This window comes from Rhopalosiphum maidis, chromosome 4, assembly GCF_003676215.2.
Source record: "Rhopalosiphum maidis isolate BTI-1 chromosome 4, ASM367621v3, whole genome shotgun sequence".
Classification (NCBI taxonomy): domain Eukaryota; kingdom Metazoa; phylum Arthropoda; class Insecta; order Hemiptera; family Aphididae; genus Rhopalosiphum; species Rhopalosiphum maidis.
Genome location: NC_040880.1, coordinates 44226829 through 44250685, shown reverse-complemented (window position 1 = coordinate 44250685; position 23857 = coordinate 44226829). Strand labels below are relative to the sequence as shown.

At 26.3% G+C, this 23857-nt stretch overlaps 1 protein-coding gene across 2 annotated transcripts in view; it reads right to left on the bottom strand.

Annotated features, from left to right (window-relative positions):
• The window catches only part of LOC113555607 (potassium voltage-gated channel protein Shaw-like), a 185168-nt gene that overhangs the window by 95556 nt on the left and 65755 nt on the right, over window positions 1-23857 (bottom strand). For both annotated transcript variants that reach the window (XM_026960063.2, XM_026960064.2), the window contains exon 3: window positions 21414-21488. The gene's annotated coding sequence lies outside the window, so the exon portion shown is untranslated. The remainder of the gene's footprint in view (window positions 1-21413; window positions 21489-23857) is intronic.

Here is a 23857-nt window from a genome sequence, read left to right as displayed (position 1 = left end):
CTTTTATTAAATTTCATCAAAAATAAATCGTTTGAGTTAATCAAGAATGCGTTGTTGTTGAAATAACAAAAAAATATTTTATTATTCTGAACGTATAATAAAACAAATTTGTCATTTTAACAACAATATAATATTACATATTTTAATATTTTGTTTTTTTAAACCAGAGAAGTGAAATTTATTAAATAACAAATTAAAAGTGACTGTTAAGTTATCAATATTTCAGTTTATACCTGCTCTAAATATATAATTATAAATCCAATTTTCTTCGCATCTGAAGAGCAATTTTATTAATTCAACAATAGCTTTATTAATTTAACAATATTTCGTTCCGAGCGCCTGAAAGCATCGCTAACCAAGAAGTTTTTAACGTGGTTATCACTTATTTACTGACCTTTTCGTATCGCTTGTTTTCACAGTGCTCGTGTTTTATATTTTACAGTGATTTACATATTTAACAGTAGAAAAATCTAACTGTAAGTATTTGTATTTAATTGTACTACATAGTACATACTATATATTAATATTTTTATTATATTATATTAAGTGCTTCATTTGTGTGTTAAAGGTACCTATCATTGCTATCTCTTGTTTACCATTATAAAAATCAAAGGTTGAAATACTCAACCAATAAAAAGTATTATACAATTATTATTATTATATAATATGATAGAAAACAGTCAAATAACTGAAAGTAAGTTCAATATATTTTAAAACTATGATCCACTTTTTTTTATATCATTTTTAAATATTTGATAAAACTTATTCATACTTACTTTCTTTTAAAGAATAAATTTTCATAAGTTTTCTACTTTTCGAGTTCTAAAAGTTGCATGATTGTGTTATTTTAACACCAACAACAAAAAGTTGTAAATCAACTTGCAAGGAATAAAAAAACCATCTTAAAATACTCAATCAGAACTCTCAGAATAGTTTTATTAAGGTAGCATAAACAGAAATAGAAATTTAAGAAATGTTGATAATACAAACAAAATTTGTCTTTTAATTGTTGGGACAACTGAGAGCCTCGTGAAATAAAAGTTTTTGTTCTTGATGGCATAAAGTATAAAGTTGTCTCTCCTATAAGAGCATTAGACATTTGTATTAAGGTTTTTCATGTGCTTAACATCAAATTTATAATTCAGTCTCTAAAACTCTAGCTATTTGTTCAACAATTTTACTATAATATTATAAATAACATCATAATCTTTATCCATTGATCAATCAAATAATTAATGAAAATATTAATTAAACAAGTTTAAATATCAATATGAAATATAATTGTAAAATATGTTAAATAAATTTAATTTTACTCTAATCTCAATTTTTTTAATAAGTATATATATATATTAATTCTCTGTATAGTAGGTTTAATTTTAAATATTAGCATAACATAATAACGAGTAACGATATTAAATACATTTGTAAATTATGTTTATAAAAATTGTACATATTAAACAGAGGACTTTTGCTATATTAAATTATGCATGGAACACAAACAAACGTAATAATAACCATTTATATTTCGTTTAGTGTTAGGGTAATATTAAATGCGTTAATTGCAATGTACTCAATATTCATAGACGATTATCCGAAAATAATACCTTCTTAATGACCTATATAAAATACAACTGTAGATAATGTTGATAAGTATTAGCAAGCGTTGTCGTAGCGAAGCTTTATAGCCTATATATACGGCTCAAAGTCGAACTTTGAATGCAATTTATTAAACGTTGATTTCGAAATATAACAATGCACTACTTATACTTCCGCCGGATTTAGCAAAAGAGATGAGTGTTCAGTTTCAGTTCAGTACTTCCATACCCTGTTGTATAAAATCACCTTAGCCTGTATAAGCAATAATAATCTTTAGAGTTACGGGCGTTACGGTTTGTTCTATACAAAATAAATGTGCCTTAAAACACAATAGTAAGAATATATGAGGTCATCATAATAAATATTATTTATGTATTTTCACGTCATATTTTATGCAAAAAAAAAAAAAATTCAGAGTGTCAGACTCATTTTTCAATTTTATAGGTTGGAAGACAGTCAAATTGTACAATTCATTATTTTGAGTACAAATAATTTATCCAAAGATCTTTTTGTGGACTTAAGGTCTAAAATGTTTCGATTCTAGAAAGAATTCAATTTATCTGCACTTACAAGTTACCATTAAACCTGATATAATGACTTAAATACTTTTTGTACTGACAAAAATCTTAATGATGAAGTCGTATTCGAATTAAAATAATATACGAGTATCATATTTTAGAATTAAAATATTATTTTACTATTATTTATCTTTGCAATGATATCAAAAAAATACGGAAATAAACACGAAATAATATTTGTATGTAATAGTTAAATCTAAGTCATACCTCAATGTCGTTGATATAAATAATTGTAGTCACGCGTGTTTACGAAAAAAATTTAAATTTTATATCTATAAGATTCAGTTTGGCGTTGACCCACGTGCTTCACGGGCCACATGCATGATATGTTCATTATAATATCACTACACCACTGTTACTTATGTAATTTGTTTTATCAATTCATCTAGTGTAGTTTTTATTTACAACGTGGGTATTATGTCTTCATTAAATCACCAAATCATAACGTACTCTAAATATTCTACTAAATTACTAATTTACTAATGGGGAATGTTTCTGCTCTCCCAACAGATATATTCACTGCGTTGAAACTTGACGAAGATAGTGTGATTAAATTCCATAACTCGTATATTCTATCCAATGATCTTACTCAAGTTATAAACAAATTACCAATTACCTATTTAGTATTTAAAATAAAATATTAATAAAATAATTTTTGATTATCCTTCCTTGTGAGTCATGGACACCTAAATTGTAATTTTATTTTTTATAACTAAACTTGATATCTGAAAATTTATATCCTGTTATCACCTAACTAGTAAAACTATCTAATCTCGAATAAAATGTTGACAGCGTCCTTTCCCAGAAATGTTATCATCCAAAGCAAATTTGAAATTATCTTATATTTCAGTTTGCTCTGACTACAATATTATCATATTACCTTAATTTATTTCTATGTGAATTTTTTTCAAATCTTACTGCATTAATCAGTCCTTTCCTTTCCATTCTTACTTAATTATATAAACAATAAATTATACATAATTTATTTATATTTTTATGAGTATATTATAAAATAGTTTTGGATTTTATATTTCTATTAAAATTTTACATTTTTATTATCTCATTAACTTAGTTACAAAACTTATAATTTATAAATTCAATACTTGTGTATTTATCTCATATATAAATTATGTTAAGATAATATTGAATAATTTTTAGACTAATTGTTTTTATACTCGTAGTCTAAAATACTTCAAATAGTCTAATAATAATAATAAAAGTACTATAATGATATGTTTGCGGATAAATAACTTTATGATAGGTACGTATTATTTCTATTTCTATGAAACTACCAAAAAACTTTCTAAGCACACGACTAAGTATTGCTTTAAATAAAAAATGCAAACCACCCGAAATCCACTTCTCTCGGATGGGATTGCCACTCGAAGAATCTGTAAAATGCATATGTTATTCTAAACGATGTGCCAGCTAAATCACGCGGAAACCAAAGTTAGACGATGTTTTCCACTTTTCCATTCGAACGGCGCAAAAGCCCTGAATAATTTAATTACTTCATTCTTGAATTCAAAACAACGCGTAACTTACGCGATAGTACTATTTTGTTTGAAACGTGACCCGTACGTCGTTTCTTGTTCTATTCGCATTCCCTAGGTGGCGCGAACACGCACACAAAAAATCTTTTTCGTTGTGGACTTTTATTTTGTGCGGTTTTTCTCTATACGAGTCATCAAGTGAGCGCGACCTGAACTTACGCGAGTAACACGATTAAGTTGTAATAACACATAAAAATATGATAAAAACAATTCGGTAGTGCCAAAAACTTCTTTTCGAGAAGTGAAGGGAACGCGGCCTGTCTAAACTTTTGTTTGTGGTGTACGCGGCGTTGGAAATCTGTTTTATGTGATATTATGATGTTACATTTACTCGTTAAATTTATTAATAACGGATGTTGTTGTTATTATAATAACTCATAGTACCCAAATAGTGGAAAATAAAAACTGTAACGATCCTGTGAAAACCTATTGGCTGATTCGGTAGCCATTGTTGATTTAGTGTTAACACTCTTAACAAAAATATGTTTTTTGGTCGGGTATATTATTATTATTTTTTTTTTTTTTACGAAAGTAATTTTTTTTTTACATCACTTAGGTCGCCCCTAATAACCAATGTATAGAACAAATATACTACTATATAGAAATCTCTAAAACAAACGATTTTACGGACAAATTTTCACTTAAATATATCTATAATTAATTGTTTTTGATGCAGCTGAGAAACTTTATATACATTATTTTTTATAAACAGTAATAATTACATATACGTGTTAAATGATAAAAATATAACTAAATGAAATCATACCTATTACTATAATATAATATTATATTAATACTATTTACTCAATTCTGTATCATACGTTGAAAATATATTATAGATACCTATATAAAGGAAATAACGGTATACGCGTATAATTACAAATAATACTCGTACGTATATAATATTTATATGGAAAAACATTCAATGTTTTCTCTATGTGATATCACAATGATAGTATACATAAATCTTTTTATTTTAAACGTGAACGAAAGGCTTTAATAATAATAATATAGGTATGTTTATAAATGTTTGCTGCTGCAGTATGTATTATATGTAAAATTTTAAAATATTACAATGTAAGAGGTAAGGTATGTATTGTATTAGAAGATGTGTATTACACTAATGCTATTATTTTTATTGTGCTCTGCAGCTCGTAACTTTTCAAACTCGTTCACATATTTGCTATTTTTTGTTTTAGTATTTTAGATTTAGAGCCAATAGGTTTTATCGGTGTATACGAATGCGACACATATTATGTCGTATAACTGATAATTAATAATATTTTGATTATTTAATCATAATATTCCATTATTGAATATTAAATATAAATCCACAATAAGTATGCGAAAGTTTAGAAAAACTGGAATAATAAACATTTTTTATTAAATTATTCAAATTTTTCAAGTTTTTATAATCTTTAATTATTATTTCTAATAATTCTTCGCTTAACCATTTTATATTGAAACAATTTTGATTTTAAATTATAAATCATAATATTAGTCTTATGCTTAAAATTTCAATGCATTTTTTATGTCGTTTGATTACTACAAGACGTATCCGAAAAGTAAGATTTCGTATGTAGAGGAAAATAAATAAAATGCATGGAATTTGAAGAAAAAAATTATATTAACATATATTAGGAGGATGTATCTATTTTTCTACATGATAGCAGATTATTCTCCATACATTTTTAGTAACATGGCACAAATGTCTTCAAACCTTATTGGTATAATGGCGTATCATTTTATCAGAGCTAGTTGAAAATATAGATGATAACCTCAGTGTCACTTTTGAATGATTTAAGAAAATAAAAGTTTTTTCTTTATTACCTACATTACAAACTTTTTCAAAAAAAAATATTCAATTATAAAACTAATGTAATCATTGAAGTTACTGAATTGGTTCTAAAATAATTACACGTCTTTTTAGAAAAATAATATGAAGAAATTTGTATCACGTCACTAAAAAATGTTATTAAAAAATCGGTAATTATTTTGAAAATTGATAACAACTTATTGTAAAGTAAATACATCTTATTTTTCAATTTTGAAAAATTTTTTCGGCATACAGGTAAATTTATTTTATTTTATCTTTTTGGATACATCTTGTATAAAAAAAAGTTCTAACTAAATATTAAAAATATTTACAATCGTTTATCATGCAATAAACGTTTTTTAACGAGTGTTCGACATTTTTGATAGACGACTAACTTTATATCTGTTTCTGCGGATAACTCGAAATTTAAAAAATAATAATACGTGTTTCCTCTAAAAAAAAAAAAACCCGTTAATATTATCATTCGCATGTAGGTAAACCAGACTTTACTTGAAATATTTTTATTTTTTTTTTCGAATGCGTTGTTATGTATCATCCATATCAATTCACTCAAATAATAATAACAGAGTGTTATAATATGCACCAGTCGGTCCGATGAAGTCCGCGGTCTCGTATGTCCGCATTTCGTGTTTTTCGTGGAAATATATATCTACGGACAACCGTGGACGACCGACGAAGTTTTCAAACGATATGCAATAATGTATACGACCGCTTGGACTACTACAACTACGACGCTAATATCGTGGTACACGGCGTAAGGTGAGAAAATCCTAGTTTTCCGTCGGGTTTTGAATACGTAATACGGGAGTGGCATTTATGTGGCTAACGGATTTATATATATAATGCACGTGTGTGTTACAGAAGTCGGTACGTGTCTCCGGTGTGTGACTTATGCGGATGCACGCAAATCCCGAATATATTGAAACTCGCAAACGGGAGACTTATTGGGTCGCGTTCGACGGGTGCGGTACCTACGGTTTCGCGAGTGCGTAAATCGCCATCAGGTTTCTTCACGTCACACTAATAATAATATCATCGCATTTACCGAGTCTCTCTGACCGACACCGCAATTTCAAAAATAGTTTTATATATTATATTATATCGCGTATATTATCATAATATTACGCTGCGTTATGCGACACAGTCGTTTTGCGGCGGACCGACGACAGCAGGTGGTGATGGGCGTTTTCATCGAAATCCAGTAATCACGATAGCGGCGGCGTATACGGTTATAATAATATTATTATTGTTGTTGTCGTGGTGTTTTTTCGCGTCTAAATAATTCGGTTTGTGTTGGCTTCACGTTTTCGATATGAAGTCGATCCGAAATCGAAAAGTCCGTGCCCCCATGATTGATATACTGTAATTGAATATCTATGACTTGTAGTGCGTTGTATTTATTACAGTAGAACGCGTCGTGACGAGAGACTGAAAACAAAAGTATTAACGATCGGGAGATCCGCACTCGCGTCCGAGTTCTGAAATTGACTTCCATTTGTGATATTAAATTTTTGACTCTCTGGCAAAAATAAAATACAATCAATCGACGGGCCACCGCGCACGGAACAACACATAAATCATGGTTTTTAATAATTAATAAAATATAACGCGCGCTGTCGTTTGTCTTATAATATAAAGTACACTATAAAACGGATTTCCATATTTTATCGATTTTAATTATCATCTATACTGTTGCGTTTATTGTACACATAGTATATATTGCATTTTCCAATTGTTATAATACTAGAGTATATTTTATGAAAACATTTTGATTGGCTGATGTTATTTTGACAGTATTTTCGATACTTTTGTATGATATGCATATTTTATCATAAATTGTCCATACTTTCGAATTCAGAGGTACAGATATACCTATAATATAGTATATATATACCACACATAAAATTGTATGCACATAATAACAATTACAATCAGGACATGGACTTAAAAGTAAATAACATTTTTATCTGAATGTTTTAATAATATTGTTTTCCTAACTTAAAATTAATTTTATATAGGTACGTATTATGAATAAAAAGTTAAGCAATTAGACTTTTGCATTTTCATAATTTTGTTTATGTATTTTTCATACATTTCATAAATAATAAAATGGATCCCTTTGATCGGTCACTCGCGGTACTTGTACACCGTGTAATGTATAAATTGTATCATGTATAAAAATGTATTTTACTAACTTTCGCTACATTAAACTAAAAAAAGGGTACTCATTATATTATCATGCAATCTTATACATACTTTATTTTTAGCTTGTGCCATTTTAAAATAATTAATGCAATTTTTTTTAACGTAGTAATATGTAGCTAGTTTTTAAACCATTCATTAAGCTATGGTTCATTTTAATAGTTACGTTTTGAAAAAATTATAAAAATGTACATAAAATAAAATAACTGTAACTGCATGGCGTAGGTATAATACGAATAGTACATAATTTGTGTAATTTGTATAAATGAGTAATATTTTAATTCATTATCCAATCGCATATCATATTTATTCTCGATGTATGTATGCACTATAATTTATGTGAGCTCGGTAAATTGATCAGGTAAATTCTAACGATTGAAATTGAAAAAGTGGCGCATATTATAACGAGCACTAAAATTGTCGAGAAATATGTATTATTTATTTCTAAACCTTGTGGGTATGGCATATAAAAATGAAAGTAAACAATTGCGATACGTGTTTCAATAATAATTATAATAATAATAATATTTATTATCCTACATATATATTCAGTATAACATAATATAAATAATTTATAAATGGCGGTGTACGCTGAGTACAGCGCCATTTATAAGTATTTCCTTTTCAGTTTTATTAATATTTTCGTGATTGTTAGTCGAGTACAAGATTTTAATGGAATACATAGAGGCATATATAGATATTAAATATTATTAAACAGTATACTACAAGGCTCATTATCTTCTTGAAGAATAAATTAAAATTAAAATTAAAAAAATATATGATCGCAAACCGTTCCATAAATCCATTCATATCCAAAACTAATAAGGCTGACGTTTTAGAAGACTTATTCTGTAAATAGGACTTTTGCAACGTGCTCGCTTCAAACATAAATTTTAACTGTAATGAGAATGAAAAATAATTATTGTTTACGAGTAATTAATTTTTTTTTACGCGAGCGAGAGATATTTTGAAACGAACAAAATCAATCAACTACGCTAAACCATAGTTCATTAATTACCCTTCTATAAACAAAAATCATTTCGAGAAAAATATCCTTTGGAAGTTTTTAAACTAAAAGATGAACTTCTCAAAATTAAATAACATCGACTTTTTGATCTACACCGTCGTTTTTACCATTTTAGAACTCAGGAAAACATTAGTTTAAAACTTTTGGGTACGTAAGTCTTTTGGAATGTTTAATAAATAAAATAATATATACGATGTCTACGAAATACCCGACACATTTTTTAAAATGCTATATCGACAGTAAGCACTTGGCTATACTCATATGCTATTTTTATTTTTATGTATACTATATACATATTATATTATATATCTATGAATTAACCCTGTACAATGATTGCTCAATAATTTCGTAAATCAATTTTTATTCCATAAAATAATTATTATGATTGAAAATTATGTTTGCTCGATTAGGTACGATTAATTTGACTTACTAAACTATTTTAATGGTATAGTTTAAAGCTTGATTTATTGTTTGTATTAAAATCATTAACAATAGATTTAATCGATAGCTTAATAATAACTTGAAGGAAAGTTATATTTTTGGACTTATAATAGTCATCAAACTATGTAAAATATTGGTTTAATTTATCTTCGTGTTATAAAAATTACTTTGATAATCGTTTATGATTTATCACGCTATAAGTATATCTTACTTTTTAAATTCACGGGTAGAAGGTACACATTATCTAAATATTGATTATTGTGTCCTTTAAATGTCAAATGTTCATTTGCATTTGAATAATATCTACAGTATCTACAAATAGTTTTATAATTTAAAAATATTTACTTATTAAAAATTATTTGATGAACAATTTCTATTTAATTTGGTAATAATCTTATAAGGAAAAACACTTAATGACGACCAATCAAGAATTTTAAAATTTATAAAATATATATTTAAAATTATATAATATTTGTAAAATATAATTTATAGTTAATATTTCGCTTAGTTATATGAATTTAAATGTTGTGCTTACTTCCTATAATTCCCAAATTATTGACAATCTTAGACTAATTTGTTATTTATTTAATGTTTCATTTATTTGTATATTTCGTTGTAAATGATGTTCTACCAATATTAAATATATAAAAATGGCGTATTTTAGCATAAATAAACAGATAATAATAATTTTCAATATTCAATTTAATTCATCATTATAAATGATAATTATAAAATAATGCAGAATTCAATAAATAAATAATGAATACGTTTTGGCTGAGATTGCATTTTTGATTAGCTACCAACTAAATATTTTGTCACATGTCAGATGATCATTTAATAAGAGCTGGAAATTAATTAAAACAATATATTAAAATTATTCAGAGACGGGAAGCTCTTCATAAATATTTAAAAAAAAAAGTTTTCGTCCATCAAAATATCCGACCCGTGTCTTAGATATTTTTCTATTAACAAAACATAAATCTATATTAATTTTTTATTCATGTGTACCATGGTTTGTTTCCGTTTGACGTTTATTATGACCTTCCTGATTAAATTTTTAAATTATATATTTACTTACGAATCACAAAAAAATAAAATTACAAAATATTTATAATCAGAAAAATTCTGATTTAGACTGTTAGAAAGAAAACTATAAAGAAAATTTATCTAAAATAACTTAAAAACTTTACCATTAATAATACACGTGTAAAACGTATAAACGGCCCAACAGGGATATGATTTAAATATATTGAATATACTTTTATCGTATAACGGGTATACACATAATTATATAGGTATACGATAAAATATATATATATATATTTCTTAATTAGAACTTACTTAAAATTGCAATTTTGAAAAATAAATGTATTGATTATTAACTTAGCTATAATGTGATTTTTTTTTTACTTCGTACGAATAACTTAAAATTACGATTTATCTCAATTCGTTAATTTTAGGAGTATATAAAAATGTAAGCATAGCAGATGAATCAAGCGCACATGAAATCCCTTCGTTGCTTTGAGAAATATTATACAATATTATAACTGGTATAAGAGCATGGTTATTATGTATGGCATCACTGTCATTTTAGAAAAATTGTCTATGCATTCAAGATTACAGCAGTACTCTACCGATCTACAATTCCATTTTTTTTTCAATTTCGTCAGTTGTATTACGGAATTTAGTATTGTTTCCCCCATCCCTATAACCACGTCCGAATACCATTAATCTTACCTATTAAAATAACGTGATTACGTTCATTATCATTAAACGGAAAAATATAATAGAAGTATAATAATATATAGTTATATAAATGACAAACAGCACCCTGTGGTTCTCTTGAGAGGTAAAACGTACAAAAGAAATAATAAAAGGTTCACCCCAGGGCCATGCAAAGTGGATTTAATAAGAGTAATTATCTCTTTTATTTTAATTAATCTTTAAATAGAATGAGATATAATTTGTTTTCCAAGAAATACGAAAAATAATAATTATATAAATTATAATATTATTATAATTTCCTATTGAGTTCGATGTTGCATGTTATTTTATATTTTTTACGGATTAGGCGTCGTACTAACATCATGGGAAATCAAAGCAGGTGATCGATAAAGAAACAAGTTGTACAACACTAGCTAATATAATTATGTTTTCAGTATAGTTTTCCCTGTCACTTAGTGCCATATATGTAGATTAGATTTGTACAATATGAAACTTTCAAACTTTTCTAGGTACCATTCAAAAAAGTCTAAAGAAAAAAAAGACAAGAAAATATATGTGAAATCATTATTTCACTTTAGCCCTGTACACTAATTATATGTGACCAAATATGATGAACCTATACCCTACACTGTAAATAAAGTCTATTGAAATTATAATAGTTTTTAAAAATATATTTTATTTTCAATAACTTACACTTAAAAAATATAATTATTCATAACAAACCCAAAACCTAAAAATGCTATAATAATAATAAATTATACAATTGATATAACCTTTACTTTAGTAAGTTGGTTAAAGTTCTTGCGTTTAGTAAGTAATTAATTTTTTACTCATAATTATATAACAAGAAATAATATATAAAATTGTTCACTTTTGTACCTATGCAAACAAATATTTGAGAAAAAACAATTCCGGATAAATTTTTTTGCTGGAATAAGACATTTCAATGTTATTTTTAAGTAATTAAAAATGAAAATAAAAAAAAAAATATTGTTGAGTGTTTTTGAAATTTTTACTATTATTAAATAATAATTAATTACTTTCTAGAACGAAAACCTGCTATAGTATTTTACATTTTAATTGATAGAAATCAATACAACTTTCTTAAAATAAATTATTTGAAACATAAATATTATGTAATATTTTTGGTATGTAAACAAATAATTAAAAATGTTATAGTTTAACATTATAACATTTGTAAATAATTATATTGGATACACTAGCTGTTTATTAATTAAATACTCCACAACTTAGATTAATTGTTGTTGGTTATTACATTTTATAAAATATGAATTTAAAAAATGGAAAAATTAATCATTAAAATAACACTGTGTAAAGAAACTAAAGTAAAAATATAAATCAGTGTTTTAGAGAAATCTGCAATCATAATCAAACAAAGTTACAAAACACATTAAAATATATTCAATTATTCAGAAAAAAATAGAACGGTAAAATAAATTAAAATCCATGCTAGTTGTAATTTTTATTTTTTAAAAGTATGTTTATCCTATTTATTGAGTTCAGTAAACTTTATTATAATAATAAAGCAATACCAATCAAGTTAGAAATATATTCAAATTTTATAACAACAATATTAAACAATTCTATTTATCCTATATATATTTATACATAATTTGTTAAATTATATATAACATTAATCATTGTTATCAAAACTTTGAAATATATATTTAAGAACGATAATATAATAAAATTAATGAAGTTATTTATTACATTGTTTGTAATATTGTTTAAGAATAAATAAATACTAAGCATAATTATTGTCATATGAAAAAAGTGTAGCGTATATAGGCCCAGTGCAACGCGGTAGGGTGGCATTAGTTTATACATTATAGGCGACAAATTTGGAATGAAAAATTTGAAAAATTAAATAAAAAAAATTATATAATAATAATAATAGTATCTCCTTTACCGATTACTCACTGAAATCTTAATACTAAATATATTTGAACGGTGATAACGATAAATTTGGTGGTAGGCCACAGACAAATGTACGTACTTATCGAGCTATATAATTGGAATTTGGAATACACACCGATACACCGGAATTTACTCCACAAAGTATTATATCCCATTAGAGAGATTAAGTGTCGAAATTCTAGCCATCAGTGTGATACGTGTATAACATAGTATAATGTGTTGTGGCCTGTAGATATAGTGGATCCGAATAGTGGGTGATATGGTATGTGTATCTACCTAAAATTTTTATATTTTTCCAAAAATAAAAATGAATATATAATCACAATATTTATTGATGATAGTTTTGTTGGAGTATCACATTATGTTTTATTAAATATGTCAGAAACCAAACGCATATACGATTATCAGGATCTAAATATCGAAAATAAAAAATAAAACTTGAAGAAGAATTTTAAAAAAATTTCTGGTTCCTTTGAAAAATATTTGAGAAAAAAAAATAATAAAGTTTCAACTAACCCAGAAACACTTTTTAAAATTACTATAGAAAAATTAAAAACTTAGAAGTAATTGACTGTTTAGAATAAGTTATAGTAGATAATTTAGAGAAAATTGACTATCGCATTAAAATTTTCAATAATGAAATAAACACAACTTCGGAAAACAAAACGACCTTTAACTCTAAAGAAAATGAAAATATCTGAATTATTAAAACTTATAATATTATATCCTATTAAAAGTGATACGGTTTATTATAAATAATTACAATTTTTTAACAAATGTAGCTGTGGCACTTGGAATTATTTTATGAGTAACAATACCTGTGTCGGTCACATCAGGTGAACGGAAATTATCCAAATTAAATATAATTAAAAACGAGATATTCTACGAACCAAGAAAGGCTAAGTGATCTTATTATAATTTAAATTAAAAAATAATTTATGAGATATCTTGACTCTTGAGTTCAAAAATGTATTGATTGATTTTGCCTACGAAAATGTAATTTAATACATATTTTTTTAATTGTATAGTTATATTTTTTTTAAATCAATAATTTAATGCTTACTTATTGTTTGTATGGTACTGTATAATGCCGTTTATTTGGTATAATGATTTGTTTTATTTTTATTTTTAATATTTTTAATTTTGTAAAGAAAACTGAAATCACTTAAAACTATTTTTTTTTTTATAAAAACAAGGGTTTACATAAAAAACGAATGTCTGCTATCGCTGGGTGAACACAGACAAATGTGTCGAAAATCTCTGTATAAAATAAAATTCTTTATACACAATAAAAATGGATCAGACAGTATTATTGCAATACAAATGCAATAAATACTGAAATGTTTTGGCTTTTAATTCAGAGTAATTATAATATAATGTCCTCCATTTATATGTGTGTATTTCAGATTTCTTATTATTTTTTAATCGTAAAAAAAAAGTATGAATATTAGAATTGTCATTAATAGTAGTAGGTATTTTTTTTTTGGTAACGGAATCGATAAATTATTTGAAATAAAATAATTTTGAGTCACATTAAAGTTCTCTTAGACAGTATTTGGTTAGAATTTCCGTGTTGTAAATGACGAACGTCAAATTGATTACTATCTTAAGTTTACAAGATCACTCCACTTCTCTTAATTATCCTATTAACAGTCTTAAATGCAAATTCTCATCAATAAACATAATAAGATAACTTCGATGTATTTTAAACGTCGCTTATTTGAATACTAAATTGTATACTAAAATGATGACCATACATGTCGTATATTTTTTGTTTTTACATTCTGAGGGGATCAATGAATATACTTATTGATTTTAAAATGATTTGTATTTTTTTTTTATCCTGTTGCTAACTTTTGAAGCAGTAAAAATATTTCAAATTTCTCCTTTGATTTCTGATAGATAATAGATTATCTAGTTTTCTAGTTGGTATTTCGGAGTAGTAATATTTTTTACAACACAAATAAATAAATAGTTTTTGACAAAGTATTTTTATTTTTTATTGGATTTAAAAATCAATTACAACTTTGGAGGCTTAATTTTATTATAAAATATTCATGTTAATAATGACGTTATTATATTCTAAATACAAAAAAAATTTTAAATATTTTGATTTTCTTGTGCTATTATAATAGGACTAATTATTGTATTATTATAAACATTTGTAATTTTAGACTTAGTTTTTTCAAATTGTGTATGTTAAAATTTTTATTCGTAAGGTTCTTAAATGTAATACAATAATTTTTTTTAAATTGTTCCAATATTTATTGAAAACGTATTTTTTGATAAGTGTTTAAAATTTAAATTTTATAAGTCACAAAAATGTGCAAATTATTATGTAGCTAAAAGTGTAAATGTAAGTGTATTAATATATATATATATATTATTACATTTAAAGTTTTAAAATGTAATAAAAGGTTCATTTTAAGTTATATTTACTAAATTTTTAAAATATTTAAATTATGTTATAAAATATATCATCAATATTTGTTATTATTTAATTTTCCGGTTTTTTTCCAGTGCATTGGAAAATATTATTTGTTGTTCATATACCCATATTTGTCTTGTAGTCCTCTGTGTGGAATCGATAATCATAGTTAATACTTAAAAACGCACCATGCTCACAATGATAATATGAATGATTGAAATACAATATGAAAAACTACCACAAGTTTAATATTATACTTATAATGTATAATTATCGTTAGTCCGAGACTGTTACAAATAAACGATTGTCCGCAAGACTCGCGGAAAAATAAATTGCCGTACAGCGTATACTACACAACGCACTATAAACATATACTCCTAATAGTCTGTTCCTTCCTGAATCGACCAGTCACGAATTTCTATTTGAACGGGCATATCCAGTCGTAAAAGTAATCTATTGTTACATTACATATAACAGTGCATTGGACTCGGTAGTCTAATTGACGAAATGGCGGCAATCGTTGTTTTTATAGACGAAAATAGTTCCGGAACGGAAGGCATCTACACACGGTCCCAAACACATAATATACCATTACCAGAGTTTTAAAATGTAGGATTATTGTGAAGTTTTTGACAACATACCATGTATATTAAAACAAATTAAACACATTAAGGATAAAAAAAAAAAAAATGAAATATTTAAATTTGGCTATCATTTTTAAAAACTCCGTTCATAACTTAATATATTTTAAATAATTAAATGAGAACAATTTGTTATTAAAAAATTCCAACGTAAATAACGATGTACTATGTAATTCGCCAAACATGGTCATCATTTCGTACAACATTGGTCGTATGCCATAAAAGAACAAGTGTTTACTGAAAAATATATTATGCAAATATTTAGAACATTGTTCGGTACATATTGCGTTTATTTGAGTTTTCGTTTCGTACATCAGGTAATATCTCAGAAAATAAAATGCGTTTTAAAATTTTTTTAAAAAGTTAAGATCATTTACATAATGAAATCGTAGTAAAATATGATACTTTCCGAAATAGTAAAAAAAAAAACTATTTAAAATTATATTTTATTTTAAATGTGCATGACAAACAAATCAACAGGTTTACGCGTGAAATAATTGTTTGTGAGCATACTTATAACCTCGAGTTTTATATAGGAGGATGTTAGTTTTTACACTTTTGTCAATTACACTTATACAGAATGATTCACCAAGCATACTAAATTCCTTTTTTTCTCGATTAATGCAGTTATTCATAATCTTAATCCGATTTCTTAAATTTTTAAATGTGCTTAAAGACCATATTTTCAAATTATTGAGATTATTTGTACTACTAAAAAAGAGTGTCCTGTGGAGATACAAACTTTTGTTTTTTAAACAAGAACCTCATTTTTATACTATGAATTATAAAATATGTACAGCTATTTTCTTTAGTGCACATATTAAATATTGACAACTAAAAAACTATTCGTTAAAATTCATCAAAAGCATCCACCAAATTATTTTCTGTATAGAAAAAAGGAGGATGGGTTTCTTATCTGAAAAAAAGCAAGTTAAAGAAAGCTGGACTTTCTTTAAGCAGTACAAAAAATCTCGAGAATTTGAAATAATATGGTCTTTTAGTATATTTAAGAACTCTAAAAAGAAGAATTTGAGTGCATTCATTATTTAATAAAAAAAAATTAATATGCTTGGTGAATCATTTTATGGGTTGGGTTACGATCAATGGCGTACACATAATCGTCGCAGTGTTGTTATCGGCATTCGGCGGCGGTGGCAACGGCCATTGTCCGGTCAATTTTTATTTTTAAAATAATATTATGTTAAAAATATAATATAAATAAATTATATGAATATAATGATACGATTATTCATTAGTTTAAGAGAAGATCGCGTTCGTTGTCTCCGTATTAATAACGTACAATATAGAAAATTTTCATTCAGCAGAATACGCGTCACGCTGTTTGCTTTAACATTAGAGTCGATTGACCTATTATCAAACTTAAAGGTAAAAATATTAACCAGGGCATCGTGTAGGCTTATATTAATATTTTAATTTTAAACTGAGTTATAGCTATGTAAAATATTAAAACTTTAAAATGGTCATAATTCATATTAAAGCTAACAGGCATAAAATGGATTCTGCTAAACGCAAATTTTCTATATTGTACGTTAGTATATGACCGGAGATAATACGTGTGCAGGTACGACGTCCACTTAAGAGTGTGCCGTCTTTTGGTTGTGCTATAATACATTAATTTACCACGATCGCACCCATTTTTTTTTTTGTGTTTTCAAGTAACGCTCTCATATTAAGATCATTATTTTATAAAATGTAAAAAAGTCCTTTTCGGGGGATCTGCCCCCTCCTTTATACGCCCCTGGTTAAGAGTACATGCATTGGCCGGTGCACACATTTGCGCGCAATTTAGATTTCATTGTGTCCCGTTATAATACAGAGTAGATGACTTTTTTTTACGATCCGCGTGTGTAATAATAATAACAATAATAATACAGCTAGTCAACTTTACATTCGGCGGTGCTCGACTGGAAATTAAACGAATCCCTTTCTAGTAACTGTCGAAAAGCCACACAATTGCGCGTTTTTCGTTAAGTTTATAGAGAGTTGTTCGATAATTTGAATTTCTATCTTTTTTTGTTCTATTAAACTTTGAGTCAATTGCTGTAATAATAGTAGTAATAATAATAATAATAATAATAATAATAATAAATCAATGTCAAGTTCTATTAGCGAGTATTTTCCATCGCATTGTCCGGCGTGAAGAACACGTTTGATTAAAATCAACATTTTGTGAAAATCCAATCTCGTTTAATATAGCTGTATAGTTATTACATAAATATAACAATAATAAATTAGTAATAATTAACATACCCACGCGTACTACGCCAAATAGTTTCACGTCAAACAATCGCGATCTGTATGTTATGTACCTCGTTTCGAGAGTATGCGCTGTAAATTTTGACCGTGTTTGATGTGCGTACAGCAGATATCATAATATTGTTATTAAATTATTGAAATATACAAAACATAACATCACTGTTTAAATATACTATGTGTGTATTTTGCTGCATATTTTATTTTATCAGTGATATTATATTGTGTTAAACTAACAGTTATCGTGCTATAGCGAAATTTCCATTATCCAAGAAGCCTTTTTTATTATTAAAATACATAAAAAAAATCTCACCAAACACTAAAAAATAACTCTAAATTATTCTTTAAAATGGCCGGTCGCTGGTGTACTGAAAATATTAAACCTTGGATAAAATAACTTATGATGATAATTTTACCTTTAGCAAAATGTTTCCAGAAGTGATAAAGAAATCCTAGATTTAACCCCGTTGGTCAAAATATCCTAGGTTAATTTTTCTCCCAGGGTGTAATAACTTTTTATGGTATTAGATCCTTGTGACATCGGTACAAAAAAATCTCCACGTCGAAAACATATATTGCAGAGTGTCAACCCGAGTCAGTTATCATGTATTCCAGTCGAAACGCTAAAATATAATAATATTCAAGAGTGAATATTATTCTATACTTGTATTAGACTTGTACGATTGAAAAAACTGTGTAATTTTCAAACCAATCAAATATAACAACAATAATTTACATAAATTTGCACTGGATATTATTTTGTGTTAACGGAATCGAATTATATTGTACAAATAGTTACGATACGCCCGTTGAAAATGTCAAATGCATTATGTTTAATTATCATAATTTGCGACATTTGAAATAATTTCAAATGGGTCCGAATAATATTTGCAAACGGTTTAAGCCTCTGTATTTTAAGTCTAAAACGTGACTTTTCATGCTCGTTTATGGTAATTACTTGAGTCTGTACCTGACTTCAAAAATACCATACGCAATTAAACTACTTTTTTATTGGAAATTTCAACACACCAAATTAGTATTAATATTCCACTCATGTAGTATTTAAGTAAATAATAGGCTAAAACGGTGCATTGTGATTTACCTTGGGCTGGGCTAGTTTTGTTGTTGTTATGATATGAATCGCACGTATTCGTTAATTTTATCTCGACGGACAGCATACCTTTGAAATATATTTTCAAGTCTATCGTCATCAAAGAAATGTATGAAACTTGTGAATATTCTATGAAAAGTTAGTGATGGTTAATGAAACATATATATAACGTATCACGCATGCAAATTATTATATTATGATAATTATTCTGATGTGAAGTAACATTTCAGTATTCATTTTTTTATTTGGAGACATACCATACTATACGCGAGTGTCATCTTTTAGTAGTTCTGTATTCATTACGGAGCTTATTATTATAATTTACCGATTGACTGATTTTAAGTGATAGGTAGACGGAATTCGAAATAATTTAATGTTTTTGCGGTAAATTACAACTATGTAACTGTGATGCAATTGCAATTATATCCCATCTTTAATTATGTTTTTTTTTCTACCAGGTCATCAGCCAGGTATGATATTATACTTAATTTATATTTTATTTGAATTTACGGGTACGAATAAAATTATACACGATGCCTTGCAAGTAAATTTGAGTAGTTAACATCAAAATCCTTTCGCATCCTCTCCACCTCTCATTAAATATTAATCTTTCGCTGAAACACCGTATATACAACATTTTATAGTTACGACCGCACATAAAAACAGCTAGGTTGTATTTAATTAATTTTAAAATGAATCATTGTTTGTGTAGAAATTTATCGGGATAACAATATGTTCCAAACAGACGACTAGCATATAAAACAAAACGAATTAAATATAGGTACCTACGTTCATGCGTTTAACGCGTGTGTAATTAATTTTAAGATTTCATAAAATATTATTGTTCACAGATATTTCTACCGAGGAGACATTTCGATCGCGGATATTATTTCAGAAATATTTTGATGAACGTATGAGTATACTTTACATATTATTATACATAATTTATTTTTATATTATGTATAAGCACTACATACGCTCATTTCTAATCGATCCAAACTTATATTTATACCATGTGACTGATTGGCTGCCGACAAATGATTGTTATATACAATAAAAAGATTATATATACAATTACATCGTAATTTCAGGTAACCATACCAGTCTATTTTGTCAACGGTTTTTGGATCGATTGTATCTTTATTATAACATTTTATTTGATATTTTTCGTTTGAGAGATTTTGTTTCTTCTTTTGAATACCCATTATTATGTTTAATGGCGTACTATATATCGTTATATTACGTAAAAAAAAAAAAAACCGTCGTCAGATTATAACGACTGCAATAGAATATAACTATGTTATTTTCAGTCAATAATATTAAGATACGAAATATACCTATGCCTGAAATAATAATGTAATAAATGTCTATACTAGCTGTGTAACATTGGTTGTATAGGAACATTTCGCCATAAAGTCTTGAAGATTTTAGATTCTAAGTATCTTTTATTTTCTGTCCCGTGGAAAGATCAAAAATGATTTGTGTCTGAATACACTAATTTAGCCTTATTGTGAATTAATTTAATCCTAAAGTTATGAAGATGCGATAAACGGACGAAACCAGCTAACTCAGTGTTTTCCGACTTTATTGTAATGGCGACCCACAAATTTACTGTTTTTTGGGTATACGACTGTCCCCCCCCCCCCAAAAAAAAAATAATGTTAATTTTTTTTTATATATTATTGCCAATATAGTTGCGTAATTAATTTACAAACACCACATAATCTCAACGCATAGGTTAAAAAACATTCTAACAACTATCCGACTTTTCGTGTATGTATAATATTAAATCACAAAAGCTATATAGTACCAGAAATAGAGTTTAGATTTGTGCAGTTGAAATATATATTTAAAAAATGTGATATTACGATTTTGTAATAATTTTATAAATATTATTGGGATACATTTAATAGTTCTTAATTATATAAATTATTTTACCGTCATTAAAGTATATGCATCGCATCAACGGCATGATTAAACGCATGCCAACATAATATATTTACATACAACTCACTATTAAAGTATAACGTGTTAAAAAATAATTTCGTAAGATTTTAATTACCAAAAATAAAGGATCCCAGCGCAGAAAGGTTTTATCTGTTGTTTAGTATCCATTGGCATGACGCTGTTCCACCCCCTGCACAAACAAACAGAAACATATATTATTATTTATTTTTATTTTTTAATGTAGAAGCGTTAAGGTGGAAAATTGACACAAAAAAACCATAAGCAAACACGTAACTAAACAAACGAGATATAGTGTGTTTAATCGTTAAACATGAATGTATTATAAATAAATGCTATAACGCATATCGTATATCATATTATTATTGTATTATGCTATACTATAATATGTATTTTAATAGTAAGCGTCTTCAAAAACGTAAATATAATTTAGCGACTAAAATGTCATACATTTTATCGATTTTTAAAACATATTATTACCTGAGCTATGTGTCTATAATGTTATGTAATAGTTTAACTTTGACATCATTATATTACTTGATTATTCTATACAGTATATTATAATAACAATAATAATGATAATAATATTATAATAACATATATCGCAAACGATTTTATTCTAATTTATATGGTAATAAAACCATTTTTATTAGATAACCGAATGTTCCTATATTATCGTAGGTATGCGTTTTATATGAAAATTATTTCACATGTATTAAACAGTTAATCATTATTATTATATATTGATATACAATCGGTTAGTTTTATGGATTTAAGATTTATTTTTATTTTAAATAATCTTATAATCATGTAGGCCAAATCTTGCGAGTAACTTACCACGGATACTAAGTCCCGGGCTAAACGTATCTACAAATTTCCGGGCCAAGGAAATTTGTGATAATATATTCCTATACACACAAGTTTTAAATAATAATACTGTAATGGACGCGATACCAATTATAATTATTATCAACTTAATAAAATACGCACGGTAATCTGGAATCATGTTTTTGTTTATTTCATAATATATTAATATATTTAAATGAATAAACTGGTGTGATTTCCGTTGCAACATGCGTGTGGGTTTTTAATTAAAATGCCGATGAATAGATTAGATATTCAAATATATAATAACGATTTGTCCACAATCGAATTTTCCTACTTTGTTGTTTTTCAAAAAATATTAATCGTATGCACTACAAAAATTCTACTATAATTTTTTCTACCTTTTTCTGTATACAATATAAAATAAATAATATAATAATATTATCAAAATATTTAGACAAATTTCAAACCTAATTTATTCCATGTGAACGTACTCACATTGTACTTAAGAATTTCGATATTGATTTATAATTTTATACCAACTAATAATATATAAGGTGCATAAAATAATAATATTATATTAAATATTGAAATAATAATACATGCGATTTGCTTCAAAAAATATTAGTTTGACCTACCATATAACTAATAAAAAAGTAAATGACTAGATAATAGCAATATATAAACGTATAATAAAATGTGCTTAGGAATTAAACGTGGAGTACGATCTCTACGTTCAGAATCGTTTTTGCATACAACAATTTTTGAAAAATTGTTTGAACTATAATTGAACAAATTCAAACTAACACATCCATTACAGTGATTTACTCAGTAAAGAGGTACACTCGTCGCCTATTGACCTACAATACAGCAGAGCAACATTATTGGTTTTTTCTCTAGTGTTCTTCAACTTGAGTTAATATTCATAATGTTCTGCTAAAATAAACAAACCTCATTTCCGTTATTACGGTCGAGCACACTAATAAACCAAAAGCTTGTGTGCAGTGTGCTAAAAACTGAACAAAATATTTCTAGGATTTGCTGTAAGTATTATCCATTAGCATTGTATATTTGTGATGGAAAAACATTAATGGTTATTAATGACTAAGTTGAGGAAGTTTTGACAACATTTCGAGAAAAAAAAATAGTATTGAAGACAATTATTTCGTATATTTTAAAGGAAGTGTGTATTCATATCGTACGTAATTTATTGCAATATATTTATTACATTACAATTTGATGTGGGAAGAAACTTCACTATATAAGCTGCTTAATTTTAATATGACGTTATAATCAACAAAAACAAATATATTCACTAACATTGTTTGAAAAAGAATAGCTATTTTACTGTTATTAATAACAATAAGATATGACGGTTTTGAGTAAATGATTTGGATAATGTTTACATAATATTATAGGCAACTTTAAAGTTAAGTCGGCACTTAACAATAATAATACGGCTGTTGTAATGTAGTAAAATCGGTTTTACTTTTATTTTTATCTGTAATATTAAATAAAATGGTAAATTGTATTTTTTATATCTATATAATTACTTGCATAAAATTATTTAATTATATTTTTTTGTTTATGCAAATAAAACTATCACGATAAAAACAGCTTTGCTGTAGTAGGTAATTAGGTATGTATAATTTGCATATAAGTTTGTTATTTATTTTTACAGTTCAAAATTATATATATCTAATTTTCATATTAATT